Source organism: Salvelinus alpinus, chromosome 11 (assembly GCF_045679555.1).
Source record: "Salvelinus alpinus chromosome 11, SLU_Salpinus.1, whole genome shotgun sequence".
Lineage (NCBI taxonomy): Eukaryota > Metazoa > Chordata > Actinopteri > Salmoniformes > Salmonidae > Salvelinus > Salvelinus alpinus.
In genome coordinates, this window is record NC_092096.1 from 34,957,886 (window position 1) to 34,966,795 (window position 8,910).

Here is an 8,910-nt window from a genome sequence, read left to right on the forward strand (position 1 = left end):
GCCGGAGAAACCTTTTAAGTAGATAGTACCATTCTTTCTAAGAGTAGAGTTGGCCTGGGCTACAGTTTATTGATATAGTCATAGACTGAATTGTAGTGTTTCAAGGCATTGTTAATGATGGTTGATGAGTATTACAATAGAATTAGTAGAGCATAATAAACTGTAATGAGGTAGATATATGAGTAGATATAATATGTGGGTGGAATTCAATTTACACACAATATTGATAATTATTTTGAATTATATTTTAGATTCTTGGCGACAGGGGAATCCTACAGGACCATTGGATTCAGCTTCCGAGTTGGACAGTCCACGGTGGCAGGAATTGTCCTCTCTGTGGCACAAGCCATTTGGGACTGTCTGGTTGGTGAATACATGCCTGTCCCCAAGGAGGAAGACTGGAGGGTCATCGCTGCCGAGTTCCTGGAGAGGTGGAATTTCCCCAACTGTCTTGGCTCCATTGACGGGAAACATGTAGTAATCCAGGCTCCACCGTGCTCAGGTTCGCAATTCTACAACTACAAGGGTACATATTCAGTTATACTCTTGGCTGTAGTAGATGCCATCTACTGTTTCCGTGTTGTCTATGTTGGTGCTTACGGCAAGGGAAGTGATGGCGGGACCCTCCGGGACTCTGCCTTCGGCCAGGCACTTCAGGATGGCACCCTGGAGATTCCACCACCTTCATCACTCCCTGGAGCTGAAGACCTGGGACCTGTTCCCCACATCTTCGTCGGCGACGAGGCCTTCCCTTGAAGACCCAACCTCATGAGGCCCTACGCTGGACGCCATCTGCCATTGCCAAAGCCTGTAAGGATCTTTAACAAACGATTGTCCAGGGCAAGGTTAGTTGTTGAATGCACCTTTGGGATTCTGGCTGCCCGGTGGAGAATGTATTGGAGAGTGCCTCAAATGTCGATGCCTGCGTGAAGGCCACATGTGTTCTCTATAACTACCCGCGGAGGTCATTCCAGGAGCCGCTCCGGATGGAGATGGGCACGCCAAATGGTCACCTACCTGATGTCACCAGGGCAGGTGCCAACAACGCCCCCAGACAGGCACTCCAGGTGAGGGAGAAGCTGACCACCTACTTCTCATCGCCAGCAGGTGAAGTCCCATGGCAGTATGCCGTGGAGTGAAACTGCTCTTTTAAGACCCCCCTACCACAAAGGTTATTTTAAGAACCATCCACCGTTGTCCATAAAGTTGCATTTTTCCCCCAGATTACTTTATGTATCATTGTCTCTCTTCAGTTGGAAGTTATATTTAAGTGAAATTTGGGAGTAAACCCCTTCCCTCTCCCATTAACGTCAGTATTATACACACCTGGCATGGTACATCAGGTGAGCAGGAGCACTTATTAAGGTTATACGACATACAGTTAGTATGATAACAAAGGGAAAGGGTAACCTAGGGTCCATAAAAATAGTACAGTTTACCACCATGTTCACTGGCCTGACAAAATACAGGTGGAAAAAAAAACAAATTAGGAAGAGAATGTTTTTACTTTCATCAAGAAATAAGCAGATTAAGTCTAAATGAGATATTAATAAACAACTGAAACAACTGACTATGAAAACATTATTTAATTAGTATTCAAGTACAGGAAAGAACATGACAGGTATGTGTGTTGTAAAAATGTTTAAAAAAAATAGAACTATTAAAAGAGGTGTGTATGTGCGTGTAAAAAATAAATAAAATGAATGTGTAGCCTGTAATCTGTAAGAGAACAACAAGAGCATGTATTTTTGGCACAACTGCAGACAGATACAGGGACAACTCATAAAGCCTAGACGTAGTAGGGGAACTTCAGACATGGCCATAAAGAGAGAGGGCAGGGCACTGGAGATCTGAGGCACAGAGAGGAGTGGAGAAGAGGTGTGTGTGTGTGTGTGTGTGTAAAAAATAAAATAATGTGTAGCCATAACACAGCTAAACAAACAAATGGCCCTTGGACGTCATGGACCAGTCGATGGAACATAACTTCACAAACAGTTTCAACACTCTGGTTTTCAAGTGGTTTAAAATGAAAGAAATATATTCACCTTTAGTCTCGTAAGAGACCAACAAGAGCATCTGTGAATTCTCCGGTGTGTGAGTTTCAATTCTGTCAATTCAGAAATCTATGTAACACTAATAATGAATGCTATCCTAAGACTTTATAAACAAATTACTTTATGAATTGACTGAATTTAAACGGAACTGACGTGTGTGAAAAGAAAGGTACAATGAGGGAGGTCAAAACAACACCCAGACAACTCATCTTCCTGTCCTTCCTGTCCTTCCTCTCCTCTTCCTGTCCTTCCTGTCCTTCCTATCCTCTTCCTGTCCTTCCTGTCCTTCCTCTCATCTTCCTGTCCTTCCTGTGAGCTGGCCGGCTAAATTGACTCAATTTCTGAAAGGGAAGAGAAAAACAACACATACAAGCTTAACATAATATGACACCATAAAAGGTGAGATTTATGTTAACTAAATACTGCTTGTATAGTGTAGTTAGTGGCATAAATATAGGAACAGTGTGGTAAAGTTGGTAATACTTGCTGTTTACTCATGGAATTTGTATTTCAGATCAAAAGATGAATGTGACAGGCAAATATTTAGACAGCAAACTGTTGTTTTAGGATATTTTCAGAAACAACAGCTATACATGTTCCTCATATTTATACTTTGATCTGAAATACCAATTAACCTACATGAGTATACTGTAAAAATGACCTACTTTACTGTCGCAACACTTATGACACTACCTGTGATGTGGAGAGAAAAAAAAACGTACCCTTGAACTTGTCATCGAAAAGCAGCTGATACATTTTAACCTTGACTGCTGCTTTTCTTTGCTGAGGCAGCCTCCTCAGTGTTGGCACCAGGCTCATGGCAAAGAAGGTCTCTTCATCCTCCTTCCTGTGAGCATCAGGTTGGGCTGCATCCCTCTCGACGGCTTGGAGGAGCCTCTGCTGAAATGAGTTTAGTGGATCTGGGGGCTGGTACCTCCGATGACGCCTGGTGTGACGTTGTTCCTCTTCGTTTCTCTCCATGGGCCACATGCTGTTCAACGATGTCCTCAGTGGTCACTTCCGTGAGGCTCATAATAATCTCAGGTGGTCCTAGATCCAGAGGTGCTTCCTCCATTTCATCATCTTCCATGGCTGCACCGGTGGTGGTCATACTCGTGGATGATGTAGACGTTGTAGAGGGTCTTGATGCACTGGTGGGGACAACACTTGTGGATGACGTAGTAGAGGGTCTGGCTGTAAAATTGCCACTCATTGCCCTAGGCTAAATAAATGTATCCAGAAAAGAAAGAATGTGGCAGAAGCGCCAAGGCTGCTGGCCTGAAGCTGCTGACCCAGACCTCTTCTTCTCTTTCTCTGCCCTTCTCTCTCTCTGATACCTGTCCCTGAGTCCTATCCACTTCCCCCTACAGTCTTCTTCTACATAGACATGAACATGATAAGCCAAACCATTACCTAGCATAACTATAGTTATTAGATAGCTATCATGGACATGTCACCTACTGTACACACACACACACACACACACACACACACACACACACACACACACACACACACACACACACACACACACACACACACACACACACACACACACACACACACACACACACACACACACACACACACACACACACACACACACACACACACACACACACACACACACACACACACACACACACACACACACACACACACACGGTTATCTGACCAAATTATCAGGGGTACAGTTATATCTAACATTTCTATTACTATTTATCTAGCATAAACTCACACTCTTTCAAACATGATCATTTGGTAAAGTTATCAGGGGTAGTAACTAGCATAATTTATTTGACTATTTCTTTCACACACACACCTCATTGGCTAGGTTAGCAAGCTAGGTTAGCTAACTAGCCACATCTAGCACAAGCTCACTACTAAACTGACCTGGCAATCCTACTATCGTGGACACTTGTCTCCAAGCAGCATTTTTTTGTGTTTATGTCCCTATAGCTGTCAGCAGTTGTGTCAACAAGACACGGTTTTGAGGATACTGCGAAAATGATTCTCTCCTCCATGTGTCCAACCGCATGCAACCATCTGCAAAAGGTACCTGCATCAGTATAGTTGCCTAGCTGCGCAAAATGTTACGCAGCAGTGATGCAATGACGCAGTTGGTGTGTTCGAAGCGTTAATTAACTGCAGCATATACGCAAACGTTTTGTTGTCTCAACGTGAACAAAAACTAACCTTATTACATGATTCTTGTCAACTGTCATTCCTCTTGTTTTACAATTACTTTCGGCACGCTCATCTGCTTACTTCCTCTTCTTTGAGGTTGGGTAGGCGGCTCACACCCAACTTTTAAGGCGCATACATCGCCACCTATTGTAATTGAGTGTGAGGCCAGTCACGGCCTAACTACATAAAATGATCTTCATTTGTCCTGACATAGAGCCCTAGACACCACTTTCCTCCCCCCACTGCACCACTCAAACCCCAACCCCGTCCAGCCTCTCTAACCATTTCACATAATCTCTCACTATCTACATCATACAATTCACAAAATATCAACACATGCTCTACATTTCCTCCACTAAACACTCATCACACAGGCCTGTTCCGTGTCTCCCTATCATCCACAACATGGCATTCAAAATCTGTGTGTCCAGACTGTAGTCTACTCCACACATCATCCTCCTACATCCTCTCTCTCCACCTCTTCCTTTACTGACCCATGCACAAGATACAATTGCCTCCCATTACTACTAGCATCCCGCTCCCTTTGCCAAAAATTTAGCCCTTTTGCCCGGAAAACAAGGACTTCACTTCCCTGCGGCCCAACGGGACCTGAATATTTACACCCGCTCTCCTCACAGCACTCGTACCCTCCAAACCCACATGGAACCCAGCAAAAGCTTACCACTACTCCCACCCTCCCCAGTCCCATTAACAGCACCATCATCTCCACAAACAATTCTCCACTAGCTGACCTGCCCGTCTTCACACTACTCAACACTGCAGCCGAATCAGAGCATATCACCTTTCAAACCTATAATCATGGCATTCAACTCAGCCACATACCCTGACACATTATAGGTTAACCGCTTACATACTCCAACATTGAAGCCTGGGATATACACCCCAGCCCTCACCATACCACTGACTGGATCCTTTGAACCATCTGTATATATCCTTAAAAACAAATAATACAAATTATCTATATGTCTCCCCACACACCGGCTCACAGTAGCGATACTGTACGTAATTATGATGGATGGTTTGAAATCAACTACCACTGATCCCTGGGCACAATCATGTCATTCATTATCCCAGCATACGTGCGGAAAATAGACAGAGTATGTGAGTTCACCACAACCCATACACTTCCACGAAATGTTCCATTCTGTTCACACATTGTGCCAAAAACACACACACAAACCTAGCTCAATGTTCTGAAACTGACAACTATTCAGACATCACTGGATCACCTACTTTTGATGCCAGAGCTGAGAAAGGAACTTAGAACCCTAACCTTGTCAACTCGGGGATTCGATCCGGCAACCTTTCAGTTACTGGCCCAACGATCTAACCACTAGGCTACCTGCCACCCCATCTACACTCGGTTTCGGAAACAGCCACGGAGTAACGTTCTCCAATGCATTTGCCGGCCCATTCACTTCAGGGGCAGGGGCACAGCTATGTACCGTCCGACTAAAGTTAGGATCACCACTTCATTTTCTCTACTATTATTCTGACATTTCACATTCTTCAAATAATTTATTTCAGCTTTTATTTCTTTCATCAAATTCCCAGTGGGTCAGAAGTTTACATACACTCAATTAGTATTTGGTAGCATTGCCTTTAAATTGTTTAACTTGGGTCAAACATTTAGGGTAGCCTTCCACAAGCTTCCCACAATATGTTTGGTGAATTTTGGCCCATTCCTCCTGACAGAGCTGGTGTAACTGAGTCAGGTTTGTAGGCCTCCTTGCTCGCACAAGCCTTTTCAGTTCTGCCCACAAATCTTCTATAGGATTGAGGTCGGGGCTTTGTGATGGCCACTCCAGTACCTTGACTTTGTTGTCCTTTAAGCCATTTTGCCACAACTTTGGAAGTATGCTTGGGGTCATTGTCCATTTGGAAGGCCCATTTGCGACCAAGCTTTAACTTCCTGACTGATGTCTTGAGATGCTGCTTCAATATATCCACATCATTTTCCATCTTCATGATGCCATCTATTTTGTGCAGTGCACCAGTCCCTCCTGCAGCAAAGCACCCCCACAACATGATGCTGCCACCCCCGTGCTTCATGGTTGAGATGGTGTTCTTCGGCGTGCAAGCCTCCCCCTTTTTCCTCCAAACATAATGATGGTCATTATGCCCACAGTTCTATTTTTGTTTCATCAGACCAGAGGACAGTTCTGCAAAAAGTACAATCTTTGTCCCCATGTGCAGTTGCAGCCCGTAGTCTGGCTTTTTTATGGCAGTTTTGGAACAGTGGCTTCTTTCAGGTTATGTTGATGTAGGACTTGTTTTACTGTGGATATCGATACTTTTGTACCTGTTTTCTCCAGCATCTTCACAAGGTCCTTTACTGTTGTTCTGGGATTGATTTGCACTTTTCGCACCAAAGAATGTTAATCTCTAGGAGACAGAACGCGTCTCCTTCCTGAGCGATATGACGGCTGCGTGGTCCCATGGTGTTTATACTTGCGTACTATTGTTTGTACAGATGAACGTGGTACCTTCAGGCGTTTGGAAATTGCTCCCAGGGATGAAACAGGCTTGTGGAGGTCTACAATTTTTTTGTGGAGGTCTTGGCTGGTTGATTTTCCCATAATTTCAGGCAAAGAGGCAGTGAGTTTGAAGGTAAGCCTTGAAATATATCCACAGGTACACCTCCAATTGACTCAAATTATGCCAATTAGCCTATCAGAAGTTTCTAATGCCATGACATAATTTTCAGACATTTTCCAAGCTGTTTAAAGGCACAGTCAACTTAGTGTATGTAAACTTCTGACACACTGAAATTGTGATACAGTGAATTATAAGTGAAATAATCTGTCTGTAAATAATTGTTGGGGGGGGGGGGGGGGGGAGTAGATGTCCTAACCGATTTACCAAAACTATAGTTTGTTAACAAGAAATTTGTGGAGTGGTTGAAAAACAAGTTTTAATTACTCCAATCTAAGTGTATGTAAACTTCCGACTTCAACTGTAGCTGTGCCCCTGATGAGGAAGTAAACGGGCCGGCAATTGCAGTCTAAAGCTGTTTATTTACACAGGCAGCCCAATTCTAATCTTTTGCCCAATTATGGGCAAAAGATCTGATCTGATTGGTCAAATACCAGTTATCGGGCAAAAGATCAGAATTGGGTTGCCTGTGTAAATAAACAGCTTTAGACTGATTTATTTGTCAACAATAAAACAAAACAGTTTTCCTTCTTATTAAACTAATAACACTGTAAGTTATGCTTGAGAGGTATAAGGTGAGGGAGCCGAAGCCTTGAGTATAAATCCCTGATGGGATCCCATGTGACATCAGTTAATGAGTTAAACCCATGTTGACAGGCAGGCCTCTATGTCATCATTGTCATGTTAATCTGACCTGCCATTTTCAATTACAGTTGCATCTGAAACCTCATGTCCCATCCGCGTGGCAATGTGCTGTTTCAGTGCAACTCTCAGAACAGTGTCCAGTCTAAAACCTATACGGCTGCAGAGCCAGGCCAACATAATTACATGAGAATGCGAACAGAGACAAAGGAACATTTCTGCATCTCTGGTGCTTAAGGTTGTTTATAATACTACAATAATAGAGATGAACTGCACAATTAATATAAAACTTTCAAATGTGTCTAGCTGCACCCAGTTCTGCATTACTGAACCATGTCCAGATATAAGATCAGCTCTGAAACATGTCCCAACTGATCTGTTGAGGCTGTTACCAGGCTTCATATTTGAATGGTAGACTTGGATATGAATGACAAGAACAAGGATGCTGCATTTGCCTTTTAAATATGCCAGTAATAATAACAGATACCAGAACAGGTTGGACCGGTGATTGATAACAGAAAGCGTCTGTAAGACAGTAACACGTTTACAGTGAAGGAAAAAAAACCCTAGTGACCCGGTGAGAGCTTTGCAGCCAACGACACTAAGGCGTAAACACTAGTAGGTCTACTTACTCTCCCTTCAGGGACTGTCAGATAGCTTCCCTACAGCTCAGCAGGGGAAACCCTGACCCTAACCCATGGTCGATATGACAATTGACAGCCTCGATCCTTCTTCCATGTCTTCTTCCTATTCAACCGGTCATCAACGGTCTTACCTTTTGAGTCCTGATTGATATAGTAGCTCTTCCTCTTCAGCCATTACAACAAGGGTTTGTTGAAGTCTGCAGTTGTCTCGGATTCTGAAAGGAGGAAGCAATGTGGAGTGAAATTGACAATTTCTGTAAAACAGACCTGTTTTATAACCTGTTCCTCTGTCATGTAACAAAGGAAGGATTATGCCTCTAAGTGATCTATTATAAAAGGAGTTGACAGTAGATGTGCTTTGCAGGTGACTTGAAGTATATAACACAAAGAGACAAGGCACACACATTATCAAGATGTAATTGGTTAGTAATCAGCTATGAATGCAACACATATTGACACGTTCCAAAGCTGCCTCTCCAATAGCTCTACTTGGCCCTTACCAAGGTTTGTTCTTGGACCCGGTGGATTTCTCAGGGAAACGCTTTCTGATACACTGTCTGCACACAAAATCAGTCCATATTGAGTGTTCAGGTGGTGTTACCAAATAGGCAGGTTTTCCAGCCTGCTAAATTTAAACCTTTCTCCCCGCTTACTGGGGGTAATGGTGGTTGGACTGAGGAAGGTGAGAACCTGCAGGTACAGCAGAA